This window comes from Euleptes europaea, chromosome 2 (assembly GCF_029931775.1).
Source record: "Euleptes europaea isolate rEulEur1 chromosome 2, rEulEur1.hap1, whole genome shotgun sequence".
Lineage (NCBI taxonomy): Eukaryota > Metazoa > Chordata > Lepidosauria > Squamata > Sphaerodactylidae > Euleptes > Euleptes europaea.
This window is the reverse complement of record NC_079313.1, coordinates 95,819,372-95,839,834: the sequence shown is the minus strand read 5'-3', so window position 1 is coordinate 95,839,834 and position 20,463 is coordinate 95,819,372. Positions and strand designations below refer to the sequence as shown.

The following is a 20,463-nucleotide window of genomic DNA, read 5'->3' as shown; positions in this document are numbered from 1 at the left end:
TCAGGAGATTTACCACAAATGGGAAACTTCAAGCTCAAAATGAATGCCATACTTTAGGCATTTTGCTGCAAGCGCATGTTAATATGACTTGCAAACATACCCATGTCTTGGGGGACCAATATGGGCTCAAACTCAGTTTCTACAGCACAAAACTGAACATATCACTTAGAAACAAGTAATTCTGCACCAGCATAGATTTCTAAAGGCTCGGGCCCACAAATATTTTTTTTGCTCACATTCTATAGTTGCCAAACTAAATTCCTCTTGATGCCAACAATGCCCTCCAGTGTGTGGGAGGGGGCATGAAATCTATAGCATTTGGCACACCAGAGCACCTACTTGCTTAGTGGGAGGTTTCAATTGTGAACCATTCCAATAGTCTTTATACAACTGCTTGAAAGAAGTATTGGAACACAAAACACCCTGCACTAAATTCAGCTCCAACCACAGGATCTAGCCTGCAAAACATATTTACTAGGGAGTAAGTCCCACTGAGCTCAATGGAACTTATTTCTGAGTAAACGTTTTAAGAATAAGGCTGCAAATCTATACATAATATGGAGCAAATACATCTACAATGGCTGTAGGGTGATACCAGCATTACACATGTTTCTTGCAGCACATAAAAGAATGGATGTACACAACCATATACACATTTAGACACCCTGGACCCATCCCAGAGGTATGTGTACAGGATGTATACAGCAGCCCGAAACCATATGAATTTTCAGTAAGCGTTTATGTTAATGCGTGCATCAGGTTCACAATCTACAAACTATTAAAACTTGCTCAGGTAATGCAGAAGCAAATTTTACCCCAAACGTGATTGTTGTGTGCCTGATTTATCCACAGCATTTACTCTCCAATTACTACATGGGCCTAATACAGTTTCCTTAGTAATATTAATCACTTGGTTAACCCAACTGCTAGAGGGGAAGGGGAATTCATCTATCACATACTTATTAAATGCAGTATAGTTAAATGAAGAGTCCTTCCAGCTGGGTGACCTTGGGCTAGTCACACTCTCTCAGCCTCACCTACCTCACAGGGTGTCTGTTGTGAGGAGAGAAAGGGAAGGTGATTGTAAGCCAGTTTGAATCTGCCTTAAGTGGTAGAGAAAGTCAGCATATAAAAAAACCCAACTCTTCTTCTTCCCTACCATGCATGATCTTACATCTTTCTGAAGCAATAATTGTTGTTCTGCTGAAACATCAAGCTTCGATGAAAATATCCTGTATGAAAATAGAACACAGGACTTCCTGTTTCAGCTCAGCTCCACCTTACATTCTTACTACACATGTGATATTGTTAGTTTCTTATAGCTAACTGTCATAATCTCTCCATCAGCTGCAAGGAAGAGGACTTAAAACTTGCAACAGGACACGCAAGCTGCCAAGTTCCCTAACACAAAATATTCCCATAAGGCAATGACATTTATTCATTTGGAGCAGTCAAGTTTTTAATCTGCTGCCATGAAGACTTGGGGGCAAAATCTACTCAGCTCCTTTTCCCATATATGTCTCTTTAAAAGAAATGCAGTTGCACATAACAGCTGCGCTTTTGCATGAACATCCATCCATTCCTATTTAAACAGGAGAGATTCCAAGTAGATGTTTTACTGCATAACAGCCAAGAGCCAACGAATCATTTGCATGTGGTCAAAATGCAGAGAAGTTACTGATTTCTCCTTCTGGTTGTAGTTTCTTGTGCCGGGTTCAATGGTGCTCCAGCGTGATCCCCACTATTTTAAAAAATACTTTTCATGGAGGGTGCAAAGCACTGTAGCAGAAATGGGGATGAAAACTCCGCGAATATATCTTATTTTAAGCCTTGCTTTGAAGCATACATAATCCTTCAGCAGAAACACTGCATATGTCATTAAAACACCATCACACAAATATAGCAAACTGCTTCTCTGTTTAAAACAAATAGTAAAATTCTACACAATCAGGGCAATTACTAAATTTCATGTCAGCTTCAATTTCTGATTCATTCACTCAAGACAGCAACATCTGTGTTTGAAATAAAAATAGTCTTAAACAGATATTTACGTTTAAAATATATATGCCACAATACTTCTGTTAACAAGAGCTACTGCCAATTTTTTAAAACTCACAAAATTTCACTAAGTAGTTCACGCCAGTTTCTCATCTAGATAGATGCCGCTCTGATTTCATATGTCTTTACTGATTATGGAAATTTACTACATTCTTTTTAGCAAATAAACAGCTAATGGCACATGAACATTACCCCAGGGATTACTAATGTGGCGAGTCAACTATTTTGAAAGTTTTACAGTCACAGAGATAATATAACCTAGCCATTTCCCAATATACGTGGGAAGTTAGAGGTTTCAGAATTGAAACGTGATATATACCGAGCCCATGGCAGGCTTTAAGTTATCTAGGATAACCTGAAGATTCACACAAACGATATTTCAATCACACAGAACTCTTTAAATATGTGCAAGCTTGATGAGATATGGGGTACTGCTCAGGAAGGAAGTGACATATACACAACAGAATCACTCGCCCCCATCACATTAAAGTAGAAGACTGGCATGAAGTGGAGTAGATATGACACATAACTCCTTTCCTCCCCCCCCCCACCATCCCTACTACCCCAGAGACAAATTGCTAACGGTAACAATATCTGTAAAAAGGAAATGCAAGACGCTCTTTCAAAATAGGAAGTGCTACAAGACAACTGCATGAATGACAGGAGAGACCCATTGTTCCCCTCAAAAGCCCACTCAGTGATGTTACCAAGAACAACACGCCACGATAGTATGTACCAATAACACCTGCTTGATAATTTGACAGCTCTACCAACTTCAACAGCCACTAGTTACCCCAAAACCTCACTACGCATATTAAAAGTTGCCCACAAAATGCTCACCTTCGAGTTTCAGTTCTATGAAGAAACAACCCTAATTCTGCTGCTGAAATAATCAGCGACCAGAAGCCACAGAGCAGCCTGCCTTCCATTCAATGTGGCTCATTTTTATTTGCCCTAATCGGATCGAATGATGCACTTTCCCCTTACATTGACTCCTGGCTACTGAGGCGAGGGGGCTTTCCATTCACTGTAGTTACAATCCAAGGTCTGCAGTTCCATGGCTAAACCAGTCAGACAAGGTCACCTCAGAAAGTACACCTACTGGACAAAGAATCGCTATTAAGGCAGCAATGAAACCAGAAACCCACGTTCCTGAAAAACAGATTTCTGGGCCCCAATGATTCCTGACTGTTCCTCTTCTCTCACTGTGGGGTAGGAGGCCACACTCATAAATGCGTATTGGGTGACACTTGTGCCAGTAGCACAAGGTATCACATATCCATGCCCGGGCCACTCTACCTTATCCATCAAAAACACGATTTTACTGAGATTCTCTCTGTATTTAACTTCAGAGGCTACGCATTCATCCTCTGCAGAGTTCAAGCACAAACTCCCTACAAACTTTGATAAAAAGGACTGTGTCAAGATTGCCAGGAAGAGTCAGTATTCATGGAAAACAGTGCTAGCAAAAGAAGACTGTTATCTAGAAACAGCCAAACGGGCATCCTTTGACTGAAATATACCCCCAGCAAAGTCGCTCTTACAGAAGGGATGAGAAGGCCTACCTCTGTTCTAATCCAGAAACAGGGTGGCAGCATCAGAGCAAACCCAAATGTGGTACGGAGAAGCCAGGCTACCAAAAACTTTCCCTACCAACCACAACAACCCAAAACAGAGAAGTACTGGGTCTCTGGCGCCTGGTTTCTTCTCCTTATATCCTGTTGCATGGGAACTATGGGGAAATTCTGTATTTCACTTCCCCATCGCTGGCACCAGCAAGTAGCAAAAGCTCCAAATGGAGGGGGGTTTCACTGTAAGGTCTAGCACCGCATGCCAATGACTCCAAAGGAATGGGTCAGGTCACACCACTGCATTAAAGAAACAGTAGGCCACCAACTATTGGCTGGCATAGAGAGCGGGATATAATTCTGAATAATAAATAAATACAAGTTGGAGACAACTGGCAAAAGATGTTCTTCATCCTGCTACCAGGATGATAACCAACAAGGAGGCCTCAAACAAAGATAGGATCCCACTGCTTAAACCCCTTTAGTAATAATACCAACTTTTTAGGAAATGCAGCTATATGTCACAATGAGGACTCCAGCAACACAAGATGTCAGCGCCAAGCACATTCAACAGTGTGTGTGTGTGTGTGTGTGTGTGTGTGTGTGTGTGTGTAAAGTGCCATCAAGTCGCAGCTGGCTTACGGCGACCCCTTTTTGGGGTTTTCATGGCAAGAGACGAACAGAGGTGGTTTGCCAGTGCCTTCCTCTGCACAGCAACCCTGGCATTCCTTGGTGGTCTCCCATCCAAATACTAACCAGGGCTGACCCTGCTTAGCTTCTGAAATCTGAAAATTCATCTGCATGGGCTCCCGCTGCACACACCAAAGACGGGTGAAACTCCAACACAGCGGGGGCCAGAGAATTCCCATTGCCATTTGCCCCACAAAGAACCAGCCCACCATTCATCTAATCCTCCCATTCCCCAGAACTGCACCCCCACCCCACCCCCAATGGGTTACATGCAAAGCATCCAGCTGCTCCCTTCCCCTTGCTAGCAGCTCCCTCAACACCTTCGGGGAGCTCCAGGTTCGCCAGACGCTTTGCTGGAACCGCCTCCCGTCAACCAATGACACTTCGCAAGAGAAGACCTGCTAAGCCCCTTCGAAGGGGAAGGGCCGCGGGGGCCCAATTCTCCTATCCCCTCCCCACCAACCAGCCCCCCCCCCAAAAAAACCGAGGCCCTTCATTGCTTTAACCCAGTGGTTCCCAACCTTTGTTTCCAGCGGCACACCCCTTGGCAGCTCATTCCTATAAACTGTATCCTCCTTAAGACCAAAATGTTTGCAACGAATACAGCTGCTGTGGTTTCAAATTGAAACTTCCGCCATTATTATTATTATTATTTTCCCTGCGTACCCCTGGGGGTACACGTACCCCAGGTTGGGAATCAGTGCTCGAACCCACGGCTCCTCGGCGACGGCCCAGCCTTCCCCCTCCACCGAGGGGGCCAAGATCCCGCCCGGCCGCACTGCCCCGGCCCAGCCTGTCACTACCTCCCCCCCCCTCCAGAGTCCCTTCCCCGGGCAGGCGTCATGCCTCCCGCCCGCTGCTCTCTCGCCTGCCTGCCTGCCCGCCCGCCCGCCTCCCTCCCCGCCGCCCCGGCCTTTCGCCTCCCTTTCTCCGGGGAAGGGAGCTGGGTGGGCGGCGTCCTCTCGCCCTCGCCCGCCCCGGGGGGAACGTCCCTGCCGGGCCCCGAGCCAAGGGGAAGCCGCAGGGCCCCTCGGCCTGGCTGCAGGGCCAGGAGAGGGAGGCGAGCGGGCCCCGCTCTGGGCCGAGCCACCAACCGCCACCAACCGCCGCCGCACTCACCCCGTCGCCGCTGCCTGCCGGGGCGAGCCGAGGTGGCCGGCCGCCCGCTCGCCTCCTGCCTGCTTGCCTGGCTGGGTCCGGCTCCTGGCTGCCTGCTCTCGCCCGGGGCTCCGGCGGCTCCACAGTGCGCGGCGGCGGCAGGCTCGTCCGCTCCGCCCCTCTTTCCTCCCTCGGCCTGGGGAGGGGCCGCCGGGCCGGCGAGGGAGGAGCGAGCGAGAGAGACAGGCCAAGGGGCGGAGCGGCGGGGCCGGCCCTGGGAACTGGCTGGCGGGCAGGGGCGAGGGCAGGCCGGTGTTGGGGGGGGGGTCAAACTCGGCCCCCGGACCCAGCTCAGGGCCAGGCCGCGTTCTCGTCTCTGGAACGGGAGGGGGGGCGAAGAGGGCGCTCCCGAGCACCTACAAAGAGCGCGTTCTCTCCCCGCTCGCCACGACGGGCAGCTTCAAGCGGGGCTGCGCTTGCGGCGGAAGGTGGCCGTCGAGGTAGGGGGGCCAACTTCCAGGTGCTGAGAAAAAAAAATAGCACTAAACAATAGATTTATGCAAACGTGAACAGTTTAGTGCAAAGTGCAAACGTGACACTCAAAAAGACAAGTTATACTGTCAAGCAGCAAACAGTATAACTTGTCTTTTTGTGTGTTACGTTTGCACTTTATGCAAACATGAATAGTTTAGTGCAAAGTGCAACCGTAACACACAAAAAGACAAGCTGTACTGTTTGCTGCTTGACAGTATAACTTGTCTTTTTGTGTGTTACATATGCACTTTGCACTAAACTATTCACGTTTGCATAAATCTATTGTTTAGTACTATTTTTTTTCTCAGCAAAGTCTTGTTAGTACTAAGTGCTTGTTTCTCTAACTTCCAGGTGCTGGCTGGAGATCGCCTGCTTTTGTTACAACTGATCTTCAGCGGATAGAGATCAGCTCCCCTGGAGATAATGGCCGCTTTGGCCATTGGGCTCTATGGCATTGAACCCCCCCCCCTCCCCAAACCCCGCCCTCCTCAGGCCCAGCCCCAAAAACCTCCCACCAGTGGCAAAGCGGGACCTGGCAACCCTGTGATCGAGGCTAGGGGCGGGAGAGCTGGTTGTAATACGGCGCAGGAGTGGCATTTTCGAATACCCAGTTTTGTTTTGTTTTTAATTTCCGCAAATAGGAAATTAGCGCGGCCAAGAAACGCCTAGACTCGGGCACACACGAACACTTGAAGCTCCTTAATACTGAATCACACCCTTGGTCCATCAAAGTCAGCATTGTCTACTCAGACCAGCAGCGGCTCTCCAGGGTCTCAGGTAGAGCTCTTACACATCACCTACTTGCCTGGTCCCTTTAACTGGAGATGCCGGGGATTGAACCCGGGACCTTCTGCATGCCGAGCAGATGCTCTACCACTGAGCCATGCCCCCTCCCCATCGTTCTCCCTGTACTTGTTTTCTACCTGCAGGGTTTTTTTTTAATAGGAGGACATATAAACACGTCGTCCCCTTTCCCCTCCCTCACATCTGTAAGCAGAAATCTTAATACCCTTATTACCTCTGGTTAGATGCTCCCTCCATAGTATTCCTCCCATAGAACATCTTCAGCTGCTTTGGGGAGAAAAGGGGTTTTTTACAAATGAATTAACTAAATAAATATCTACTTGTGCCATATAAAGCTGGGAGATGCCTCTCGTTTGCTTCCCACAGCAGGAGATATCAGACTCAGGAGAGCACAGTCATTGGAGCTGTTATGTGAAAGCCAACCCTACAGAACTGATCCTGGATTGGGTTCTTTCACGTATCCCAACTGCTAAGAAAGGACTGGAACTGCTGGAAACAGGAGCTGAAGTGTGTTTGTGTTAAAACAGAACGAGTCAGGCTAGAACCAGCAAAAACACTGCTTGAGCGCCATTGTCAGTAAGCAGGAAAACGTGTCAGTAAAGCAGGAAAATGCGAAGCTCTGTTTTAAATTCAAGGGTGTTTCTCATCACGGCTTCTGTGATTTGCAACATTATTAGCACTGTCCGGGTTTCTGAGGATTCCAAGGATTAAAGTGCCAGTTCCAAAATAAAGGCTGCCTTCCAAGATACGTCCTGGATTTGCAATTCTGGACTTGCATAATCATTTCAGCTGTGCCGTCAGGCCAGTTTCCATGGAGAAATATAACCTGTGATTAACCACTGGAGACTGTTGCTCTTGTCATCATGACTGCAGCTATCGGGTGATAGCCTACGTCACATGAAACTTCTGACACATCCACCGCAGACACAGACTTTCAGTCACATCTAGGCAGTACCTCTCAATAGGAAGGAAAGCGTACATAGATAAACACCATAACTACTGGTTATGTGAAACCACTTAGCATATTTTTTTTTACATGAGAGGACTTGTTATGCAGCACCAGTATTTTTAATAGAAAACTTTTTTGTAATCTATTTGCTTTAGAGAGCAACCCTGCATGGGTCTGTTTAGTGGGGCTTAAAATTCTTTAGCATAATCCAGGTGTGCTTCAATTGCAAAGTAACTGTTGTTCCCCCAAGATGCAAACTGCTTAATCTAGTTGGCGGAGGAAATGCAGTGCTTCCAACAAATGAATCCATTTCAGTTGTGAGATAGATAGACAGACAGACATGTAGGTTTGAATCCCCTCTGCCATGGGAGTTTGCTGGGTGACCTTGGGCCAGTCAGACCCTCTCAGCCTAAACTACCTCACAGGGTTGTTGTGAGGATAAAATGAAGGAGAGGAGAACAATGTAAACTGCTTTGGGTCCCAATTGGGGGGGAAGGGAAGGGGAATAAATGAAGGAAATAAATAAATAATATAAGATTAGGCAGATGATGAGAGGGAGGGCATCTTGGCCCTCTCATCATAAATAATAAAATAATATAAGATAAAATAAATATTATAAGATTAGGCAGATGATGAGAGGCGGGCATCATCTTGGCCATCTTCTGGTCACGGGGTGTGGCGGGGAGGTAGTTGTGAATTTCCTGCAGTGTGCAAGGGGTTGGACTAGATGACCCTGGTGGTCCCTTCCAACTATGATTCTATAGTGAATCACAGTTTAAGATAGTCTTCATTGTGTATGTTATGCTGTGTTTACTGTGTAGTCTTCCCATTTATTATGTACTGTTTTCTAATTTTGTAATCCAGTTGTATCACACCAGCTGTTGTATATATTGTATTCTACTGCTCTCCAGTCCTGCAGATTCTACTGTAAATTAGTACAATTTCTCTAATTTTGTTTACATTTCCTATGGAGTAATTGTTGGGTGTGTGCATTATGCTGTTCCTACTGTGTTCTTTTTAGTTGTAACCTGCCTTGAGTCTCAGTGAGAAAGGCAGACTATGAATAAAGTAAATAAAATAAATATGATTGCTGAGTAAGGAGTAGTAAGGAGGGGCTCAGTGGAAGTGCCTCTGCTTCGCATGCTGAAGTTTCAATCTGTGGCGTCTCCTGTTAAAAGAACCAGGCAGTAGATGATGTGAAAGACCTCTGTTTGAGTCCCTGGACAGCTGCTGCCAGTCTGAGTAAACAGTATTGACCTTAATGGACCAAGAGTCTCTGATTCAGTATAAGGCAGCTTCATGTATTTTCACAGGCATATATTGGCTGGTACCTGTAGTGTCAGTGCTAAAAAGGAATAATAAACACAACAGGTGGTGTGAGGGTTTTAAAAAAAATGTTTCAAGGCCAAGCGATCCCTACACCAGAGGTGAGTGTGAAGATCTTGTGTTGCTTTTAAATGTTTGAAAGACTGGGCAAACACAGCAGAGATTATCCATTCCCACTGCAGCAAATGGCCTCCCACTGCATAAGCATTTTCTTCCCTCACACACACACCCTTTCCCTCTTTAAAAATTGCTCTTTTCTCCATCAGTGGATTACACCATATATCTTAAAAACCCAACAGTGACAGGTGGTGTCCTCACAGCGTGATATTCCTTTTGCAGCAAGACTAAACACTCTCCCCTCCATCTGTTTGGCACTAGATCCAGTGCTACTTTAGCACTAAGAATAAAAACTCTTGGTTCTTTTCCTCTCGAGAGGCCTTCAGTCTCCTCTCATTCCTCCATTTCTATCCCATTGGACAATGATACAGACAGGTCAATTAATATATCAAAGCGAGTCTGACAAATGGCTCAAGGTTGTGTTCTTTCAGCCAAGTTCATGGTTAAAATTATTTTATCCTCAAAAAAAAAAAAAACCCTCTGAGGTAGGCTAGGCTAGAGAGATTTGACAGGCCCAAGATTACCCAGTGAGGTTAATGGCTGGGGTTTTGAACCTATGTCTTTGCAATTCTAGTCTTAACACACTAATTGCTACACCACACCCAGTAATTCAGCAGAATGCTTGCCTTCTGTCCAATTTTGGTGGCTAATAAACACTCTGGTCTATCTAGTTTCATTCTTTATCATTTAGCAACACCCAAAATTGTGTTAAGTCTCTCACTGTACAAAGTAAGTATCGCATTTGTCATAATACTGAGAATTTAATATATCCTCTGAAAACACTTCATCTAGTGAAACCTCAGGCCTTGAACCCATCTGAAATAGCTTCAATAAGAATCGAGAAGACAAAAGAGTTGTTTTTTATACCCCACTTTTTCTCTACCTTAAAGAGTCTCTAAATGGTGTACAATCACAATCCCTTCCTCTCCCCATAACAGGCACCTTGTGAGGTAGGTGGGGCTGAGAGAGTTCCGAGAGAACTGTGACTGGCTCAAGGTCACCCAGCACGCTTCATGTGGAGGAAGGGGGAATTGAACCCAGTTCTTCAGATTAGAGTCCACTTCTTTTATCCACTACACCATGCTGGCTCTAATTGATTTTAAGATCAGACACCATTTTTTGAACAGTATGGAAAACAAGATAAAAGAAACTGTTGGTCTGTGACCAAGTAAAAGGGGAGAGATTTTATGGCACAGTAGTATATAGACTGTATTGTACTTGACAAAGAGAAAGATCTAAGGGCAATATGATGATACATGCCAATATCTGTATCTCCTTTCAGATACCAGGCCTAGTGAGTTTCCCAGGTGTATGCAAAGTGAGCTGTAAGATCTTTATAAATTCTATGCTGAAGCCTTTGGTGAAATTTATGAGGGAACTTTGGTTGGGTTCGAAAGAGGACTGTATTACAGTGAATTATTAAAATGCCTTTCTGTAAATGTCCCAGTAAATATGGATCTTAAGGAATAGCACAGTCCCGGATCTCAATGCCACTTCAGCAAGAGTTTTCTCGAACAGGCCTATGTTAATCCTCAGTATGCGTTTGCCTACAGACTTTGGAATCAAGATTAAAGAAAATGTCAGCGATGAAATAGGCAAAAGCAGAAGGACAATGCGCAAAAAAAGCAAAGGCCTTTAGGTCAAGAACTCTTTACCCCTTTCCCTATCGGACCAGAAAGTGTGGTGTTGTATTATTATTATTATTTTTTATTTTTATTATTATTATTATTATTTCATAAATGTGAAAAAACATAACATAAAAACCCATCACCCCCCTCCAACCCCCTTTATATATCCCCAGTGCATGACTTCCGTTAGAGTATTACCCAAATCCAAATTCTACATTACTTCCCCTATTACAGTACTCAAATATTATAACCTTTTCACAACAGTTCTAAAATCCACCTTCGCATATTTAGCTAAATACACAAATGCCAAGCTCCATTTCTTCCCAAATTCTTCCATATCCTTTCCGTGTAGTCCATTTGTTAGCTTAGCAGTCTGTACATACTCTATTTTAAATTTTTCTCTCCAATCTTTCTTCGACAATTTTTTATCTGCTTTCCAGGTTTTTGCAATAATTATTCCTGCCGCGGCAAAGCAATATTAGATTGTTTTATCTTCCACATCCATTCCCTCTTTAAATAAACCTAGTAAACACGCTTCTGGAGATTTTTTTACACTCCCCTTTATCATCTTATTGGATTCTACTATTATAGCTCTCCAAAACTTTTTCAACTTCTTACAGGACCACCAAACATGGAAAAATGTACCTCTGCATTTTTTACATCTCCAACATTTATCACTGGCATCCTTATCCATTTTTGCTACCATTACCGGCATTGTATACCACCTATAAAACATTTTGTACATATTTTCTCTAATACTGCCTGCTATTGAAAACCTAAATTCCTTCTGCCATAGTCTTTCCCACCTTTCTAAATGTAACACCATACATTTAGAAAGTGGAGCAGAATGGAAAGTAAATGAGATGGTATGATTTCTGGTTGCTTTGTCATCTAGTCTATGACTGGATTGCTTTGGAATATTTTGGAATAGGCTGTGTCCTGAGATGATAATTAACCACGGCTTTTGGTTTCTTCACAATCTTGTTGCCCTTTACACATCTATGCGAGGCCATGAATCCAATCCATTCCCTTTCCACAGCCAGAGTCTGTACTTCAGGATATACTTTAATCCCCTCTCATTGCCTAAAGTATTAATTGGGTTGTGAAAATTTTATTAGAAAACCAATAAGATGAGTTGAAGAAATGTCCTGTGGCAGATGACAAATGACCATAGTTTCTCAAATGCTCCTGTAGAACTGTAAAAATGTCCTGACCTCGAAAAAGAAAGGCTGCACCTGTTTGAAATCTTTGAATAGTGAAATGGGTTGGAAAAATCAAACCAGAAGAGAAATGGAATGACTCTCTGCCTAACCCAACACAGAATGTGGATGAAAAGTCATCTATGGTGAGTTGATTCTGACTTGGATCTGCTCTTACGCTGGTAGGTTACCCTTTTTCTTCTTCAACATATCACATTAACACATGAAGCTGCCTCAGGGCCATAGCTAAGGGGGGGGAGCAGGGCAGCCACCGCCTCTGTGGCATGCAAAGAGGGCGGCAGAACTGCCTCTCCTACCCAGCCCACTCTTCTCTGCATGCCACAGGGGTGGCAGCTGCCCCGCTTGCCCCCCACCATTACAGCCCTGGGCTGCTTTATACTGAGTAAGATCCTGTCAAGATCAGTGTTGTCTGCTCTGAGCTCTCCAGGCTCCTCAGGTAGAGGTCTTCCGCATCTCCAACTTCTTCTCAACTAGAAACGCCAGGGATTGAATCTGGGACCTTGTGTATGCAAAACAAGAGCTCTACCACTGAGCTACAGGCTCACCCAATTCTGTTTCCTGTACGGGCTTAGATAGAATGTAGACAGAAAATGAACTGGAGTAGCAGGAGAATCCTCTACACAGAATGGAACAATTAGTTATCTTAATCCATAGAAAACAAAATTCAAAATTAACAGTTGTGTTACTCCTATTTATGAGGACCAACCCAAGTATCGCAAAATAGCAAGCATCTGAGACACTAAATTGGGCTGGTTGTTCAGTACAAAAACAAGGGGAAGCAAGGAGAGAAAATATCTTTCATGGCATGAGAGAGAATCCCCTAGTCTGCAGTTTGTAGAGTCTTCAAACAGAATACAGGATGTCTTGCCAGATTAATCGTATTAGGCAGCGTTGGGTGCCAACCAGGTTTCAGAAGTACGAAGCAATGCAATCAGTGGTTGGCCCCTCCTCACAAAATTCATTATTTTCTATTTCTACCTAATTGAATGGCCCATCCATTGTCACATCATCAGTACCAACTGAGGTGTGGATACTCTTCAGTTACAGTCATCAAGGGACTTCAGAAATCATGCAGATCCCAATTGCTCAGCATGTGTTCTCGGAAGTGTGTGGGAGGGAATATGCAGGATACAGCTTCAAAGAGGAAGTTGTATTGAAGTAGAGTGGCCCCTCTACTTCAACCATGTCTGAATTATTAACAGGAAGTTACTGTGAACGCATCTGAGGACTAGATTCTCAGTCTGTGTATCTGATATGGTTTGTGGGGTACCAGTAGAATTTTCTGCTTGATGAAGAAGAAGAGTTGGTTTTACATGCTGACTTTCTCCACCATTTAAGGAATAATCAAACCAGCTTAAATCATCTTCCCTTCCCCTCCCTACAACAGACACCCTGTGAGGTAGGTGGGGCCAGTGGCGGATCTACTATGAAATGAATGAAGCTTAAGCTTCAGGGCCCCTAATCCAGGAGGGGCCCTGAAGCAAGTTTTTTTTTTTTTTAATGAGTGATTTTTTCAACAAAATCGATGGAGTTTTTTAAAGTGTTTGTTATTAAAATAAGGCTTTTTTAGTGATAGAATCATAAGCCAATGGGCTGAAGTACTTAATACTGATCTTAGAATATGCTCTAATACCCATTTCATATGGCCTCAAAATGTCCCTGTAATTGGTCATAGTTCAAAAATTTCTTGAGGGCTTGCAGTGCCCGAACCCCCAGCCATATGGGCTTGCTGACCTCACCAGAATCTATTTATAGCCTACATTTTGGCAGCTGGATCCTCAAATCCTTCGTTGGTGTACGGCTTAATAGTTGTGTAGCTCAGCCCTTAGGCTAGAGCCAATTTGATCCATAAAAAGACATCTGAATTCTCAATCAAGGCTGCACTCGTCTTGCTTGTGCATTTTAACACCAAAAATCAGATTTTCACCTCTTCATCCTTATGAGCCCCCTCTGATGACCTCCTACCTCTCTATTAGAGAATGAACCAAAACATCTGCCATAGAACAACCTCACTGAAGAAGATAACAGTGGTTTACCCAGACCTCGTTGCAGGTGGGAAGGGCCTCACTGTATGGCCCATTTTTAAGGACTCTACCCCAGCCCCTTGTTCTCCACCATTTGGACCTTGAGGCCCTTGCAAGGGCAGCAAGGCCCTTTCGACCTTGTTGGATGTTATCCTATTGTTGCTGGTTGTGAAGGGGCCCCCATAACAGTTCAAGCTTCAGGGTCCCAAAACTGTAGGTCCACCAGTGGGTGGGGCTGAGAGAATTCGAAGAGAACTAGCCCAAGGTCACCCAGCAGGCTTCATGTGGAGGAGTGGGGAATTGAACCCAGTTCTCCAGATTAGAGTACTCTGCTCCAATCCACTGCTCTTAACCACTACACCACGCTGGCTCTTCCTCAATGGCTGGCTCTTCCTCAATGACATGAAAGAGATTAACAGTGCAACAATTAAAGGAACACCTCTATACTAAATATACAACTAACAAAGTCAGTATAGAACACCAAAAAAGGAACTGTGAATGTCTTATATTCAGACAATATTTTCATATATAACACTAGCACTGTAACAATAGTACAATAATAGCCAAGTAGTTCACCTGAACATAGGCACAGCAGCCAAGAAAGATCAGATTGGTATTCTCAGTTTTAGGGGCTAGGTCATGAGTAATCACGGCCTGCCATTTATATAGTGTTATCAGCCAGATTCTCGGTAAACAAGTGCGACTCGTTTGATTTCAGGATTAGGCTGCTATATGCCAGCTCAGCACCTAACCTACCACTGGTACTAAATTAAGTGGTAGTAATTACAATGGAATTTGTCTTCTCCCCAGAACAGCATAATTGGACTAGAAGCTACAATTTGTTACCCTCTAGATCTGCTATTTACAGCTTACATCTGAGCTCACTTTGAAATAGTCCTTCATGTTGCTGATGCAGTGCAAGAAGCTATGGTTGACTGGGTGGGCTAAAATGCCAAAATACCTGCCAACTCTCGGGGCCAGCATCCATAGAGAATGTTAAAATCACGTACATTTCTTTATTGCCCTGCTTCCGTTTACACATGTATTGTGAGAAACTATCATCCCAGTTAAGGTACAAATGTTTCCAACTCTGTGGGACCATTGACTTTGACAGCTGAGAGAAACTGCACACAGCCAACCTCCAAATCTCGTTCCATGTGCGCAGAGAGCAACTTGTTCCCATGATCTTCCAGGCACATTTTGGTTCCTCCAGTTTGCAGCCTTGTCGCTCAGTTCTCTCTCACACGAAGGAACACCACTTCTGTGCCTTCTGTGACATGTGTGTGCATCACTGAAAAACAACGAAAACGCGTCTTTGTATTCACATACAAAAATATGCAGATTTATCATTCAACCAATTACAACAAAATTAAATAATTTAAAAAAATAGAAAACACCAAAGATTTATTTAATCAGCAGGGCAGTTTTTCACTAGCACCACCTGGTGAGATGGCAGACTTTGTTGTCTGATCAAGAATTTACAACCAGCTACAATGTTGGCTGTGGAGCCAATGGATAATAGTGTTCACCCACACTATCAAGTAGGACAGTGATGGCGAATCTTTTAGAGACCGAGTGCCCAAACTGCAACCGAAAACCCACTTATTTATCGCCGAGTGCAAATGCGGCAATTTAACCTGAATAGCACCCCCAGAGGGGGCCCAGAGGGAGAGGCTAGGATTGCCAAGTTCCTCTTCGGCATAAGTGGGAGGTTTTTGGGGTGGTGCCTGAGGAGGGCGGGCTTTGGGGAAGGACTTCAGTGCCATAGAGTCCAATTGCCAAAGTGGCAATTTTTTCCAGGGGAACTGATCTCTATTGGTTGGAGATCACTTGTAATAGCAGGAGATCTCCAGCTAGTACCTGGAGATTGGCAACTAGTTCCTTAGTGTTTTCTCTACATATCAAGACAAATGGAAAGGTGTTTAGAGGATGACTTGTGGGCACTTCAAAGGTGGAATAGGACTGCACGCCCCTCCGCCCGCACAGACCCAGAGGGTGCCGAAGAAGCCGTTGGAGGGAAAGAAGGAAGGAAGGAAGGAAGGAAGGAAGGAAGGAAGGAAGGAAGGAAGGAAGGAAGGAAGGAAGGAAGGAAGGGAAGGGAAGGGAAGGGAAGGGAGGGGGAAAGGGAAGGAAGGGAGGGAGGGAGAGAGAGAGAGAGAGAGAGAGAGAAAGAAAAAAAGAAAGAAAGAAAGAAAGAAAGAAAGAAAGAAAGAAAGAAAGAAAGAAAGAAAGAAAGAAAGAAAGAAAGAAAGAAAGAAAGAAAGAAAGAAAGAAAAAGAGAGAGAAAGGGAGAAAGAAATGGAGCGAGGGATAGAAAGAAAAGTAGGGAAAGAAAAGGACAGAGGGAGACAGAGAAAGAAAGAGGCCAGTTATGCATGGGAGGTTTTGCCTTGGATTTTCTACTCTCCAGATGCACATTTTCCCCATCAGAATTCTCAAAACTCTGCATGGGGACTTACTGATGAGTTTTGAGAATTTGGATAGGGAAAATGTGCATCTACAGAGTGGCAAATCCAAGGCAAAACCTCCCATGCTTGAATGGCCAGAGACAGAAAAGCCTTCCTGCTTTCTCTCTCTCTCTCTCTAACACACATGGCCCCCGCCTCCTCCCTCAGCCCGGAGCCTAGAAGTGGGGGGGAGCACGCAGAACAGCCCAAAGCGCACTGGGCGCCGGGAGACCCTTCCCTTCCTGCGGAGGCTCGGTGTCCTGCCCCGCTCCTACACACCCATGGAGGGCTGGGGCAGGTCCTGGGTGAGGGAGAAGGAGCTGGGAGAGGAAGGGTGAAGGGGCAGGAGAGGCAGAGCAGCCCAAGGAAGGCCAACAATGTGGCGGTGTGGCTCAGGCCCACCAGCCAGCTGGGCGGCGCGCAGGAAGGCATGCAAGGGGAGAAGGGGGAAAGGGGGGAATGGACAAGGGCCCAGAAGCCTTCCCCAATCATGCACCAGCTGCGAAGGGGGAAGAAGGGAAGGGGGACAAGAAGGCAAAAGAAAAAAGAAAAAAAATCCTGCCCCGCTGACAGCTGCCCCCACCTAGCCGGGCCCGCCGCCAGGGAGGGAGGGAGGGAGGGGAGGGAGGCGCCCCAGAGCCTCCGCCTGACTTCCTGCCCTGCGGCTCACCAGCCACCAGCCCTGCTGCTGCTCCCTTTGCCTATGGACGCCTCCCATGTGCCAGGGGCGAGCAGCAGGAGGAGGAGGATCCCCCGCCCGCCCGGGCCTTGCCGCCACCGCCCGGAGGGGATCTCCCACCCGGCTTGCCTGCCTGCCCCGAGGGGGGGATGCGGCAGTGGGGCGCGGCGGCGGCAGGCTTGTGAGAGGCGAGCAGGGTGGGGCAGAGGCCCAGAGGGCCCCTCCGCCCGCACAGGCCCAGAGGGCGCCGGAGAAGCCGCCGGCCACGCCGAGTGTGGGTGCCCGGCTTCTGTTCCCCGCTTTCCCACCCGCCTGGCCAGCCGCGCACGCTCCAGCGGCAGCAATGGCGGCGGCTTCTGTGGGAGAGTCCGGGGGCCACCGCCAATGATGTCGGAGGTTCCACACCCCTGGGCTACAGCCTCCCCCATTCGGGGCGGGGCAGAGCCGGAAAGGCCAGTGGCTTGGAGGAACCGCGCATGCCGGCAGAGAGAGCTACGCGTGCCGGAAGTGGCACGCGTGCCATAGGTTCGCCAACACGGAAGTAGGACAACAATTAAAAGGAGACTGATTAAGGCTGCAGAAGTCTAGGGTAGTTCCTTCTTATATTATTTGTGTCTAACTCAGATGTGCATTTACATGAACATAAGAAAGGCCATGTTAGATCAAAGGCGCCTGGTTGGCCACTGTGCGAACAGACTGCTGGACTTGATGGATCTTGGCTTACTGGCAAGGGACCCGGCAACCCTATTTATGCTGGACAGGAGGCCTGGAGACCTCCTGGAATTACAACTCATCTCCTGACTACAGAGATCAGTTCCTCTGGAGAAAATGGCTGCTTTGGAGGGTGGACTCTATGGCATTATACCCTGTTGAGGTCCCTCCCGTTCCCAAATCCTGCCATCCTTGGGCTCCATCCCCAGAATCTCCAAGAATTTCCCAACCCGGAGCTGGCAACCCTACTTCCACTGCAGACACCCACTTTTCCCCTATGCTGTTCCTGAGGATCTGGCCTGCAGGGACTACTTTTCATGGGAGGAGTGATTAGGCTACAGCAGGAAGGGGTAGTGAGAAAGTCCTGCTCCACAAATCCTGTGCATGGTTTGGTGCGCACCATTGGGTCCAAATAGTGAGAACTTCAGATTTCAGCTGTCATTCTTAATAAAACTATTTCAATCAGTCCTGATGATGTCAAAATTAAGTATTAAGTAATAAAAAAGTATTGCATGTTTTGAATATTATGTAAACAACAGTCGGTATATTGCATGACCTTTGATGCTCGTTTAATGTCCAGGTCACAGCTGTGCTAGAATGGATATTCCTTGGTAATTATACCAAGATGCTTTAGAAGACCGGTTTGCTAAGGGAAAGTTTGCTAACTGTCCAGCATAAATAAATAAATACCCAGTCTGATCTGCTCCTGTGCTTTTAGCAGATGTGCAGAAATCAGCGGGTGACGATATCGTTGTTATAGAATGAAACTCTATCACCTGCAGATCGAACCTCTGATGAAGAGACAGCTAGCCAGTTCAACAGCTGACAACCCTATAAAGGTAGGGTTGCCAGGTCCCTCTTTGCCACCGGCGGGAGGTTTTGGGGGCAGAGCCTGAGGAGGGTGGGGTTTGGGGAGGGGAGGGACTTCAATGCCATAGAGTTCAGTTGCCAAAGCGGCCATTTTCTCCAGGGGAACTGATCTCTATTGGCTGGAGATCAGTTGTAACAGCATCCCCAGCAAGTACCTGGAGCTTGGCAACCCTATATAAAGGGGATTTGAAGCTGGAAACATCTTAAGCACAGAAATGTTTAGTTGTGGCACTTGAGGTCTAGCAAGTCATGTTGAACCACTGAAGTTAACAGAGTCAAAAGCCGGCCCATGGCCAGTGAGCCTTTGAAATTCCCCTAATTTACTCTAAAGGGTTTACAGATTTGTACTTTCACATATTATCTGAATGTGCACCTGCATGTAAAGCTGAAACAGACTTTGTCCTTGCTATCTGTTCATCTGTATCTTTTCCCACTCAGCATTTCTTGCTCCTTATTGTGATAAATTACTTACAGTGCTCTTATCTCTTCTAACCAAACAGTAGCGAGGATGAGATTGTCTGTCTAAATGCGGGATCAAGCTGTGCATTTGATTCAGTGCAGCGGCCCCCATTACCTTCAGTTATGCTTGTGAGCTTGGTTTTTGTAACAAGGAATGAAAGCTGACCCAGTTTATTACTGAATCAGATTTCAGGAGGAGGTAAAACTAGAGCAAGTAGAATATACAGTCTGTGGCTAGAGGAATGATACATTGTAATTTACACTTTCCTTATATTAATTGTGCTTATTTGAGCCGGTGTACTCAGAATCTGACTAGACCACTCAATGAGTCTTACACCCAGGAAACATTTCTTAGAATTGTGCTTTAAGGATATAGGTGGGAGATTCGGCAAGATTTATACAGGGCTCGGGGGGGGGGGGGATTATATGCTGTGAGTGAAGCGTAGTTGCCACATTGATATGTCGCGCACAGCTTGTCTGGACTTCAGGAGTTTACCTGGTAGCAACTTCACACCACGCAGTTCTGCTATGTACAGTTTATTTACAATATCTACACAGAGTCCTTTGGCTGTTAACATTCACAGCTCTGAGCAACAGCATGCTCCGCCAGCATATATATTTCAGGCAATAGGTAACTTACATTCACTATACAGACTTATATACACATTTATGACCAATCACAGTTCACCTGAGATGAGTCATTCTGGAAATCCCCATTCCTGGCTGTACAAACTGGATCAGACCAGCCTCATCACATGACTTAGCTGTCACTCTGATCAGTATGATCTGTTTAGCAAACTGCAGACTAGGCATAACTTTGACATATGTTGACATGATATAGAAATAATCATGAATTTTGACCGGATGTTTTTGGACAATTTTTCAACTAGCAATGTTCAAGTTCAAATCCTAGTTTATTTTGCAATTGGTACACTGCACAGGGCTTCAAAAACTACTAGTAAATATCTGTACAGGGCCAAGTGTGCACTAGGCCTTGTACAGCATACAGACCCTAAGAGAGTCAGTATGGTATAGTGGTTAAGAGCGGTGGACTCTAACGGGTTTGATTCCACACTCCTCCACATGAGCAGTGGACTCTAATCTGATGAACCTGGTTGGTTTCCCCACTCCTACCCATGAAGCCAGCTGGGTGACCATGGGCTAGTCACAGTTCTTTCCAAACTCTCTCAGTCCCACCTACCTCACAATATGTCTGTTGTGGGGAGAGGAAGGGACGGAGATTGTAAGCCAGTTTGATTCTTCCTTAAAAGGTAGAGGAAA

General features: G+C 45.8%; 1 protein-coding gene across 1 annotated transcript in view; it reads right to left on the bottom strand.

The window, feature by feature from the left end:
- Positions 1-5,472, bottom strand: part of RAP1A (RAP1A, member of RAS oncogene family) — a 103,843-nt gene extending 98,371 nt beyond the window's left edge. The window contains exon 1 of the mRNA XM_056844538.1: positions 5,436-5,472. The gene's annotated coding sequence lies outside the window, so the exon portion shown is untranslated. The remainder of the gene's footprint in view (positions 1-5,435) is intronic.
- Positions 5,473-20,463: the final 14,991 nt, after the last annotated feature.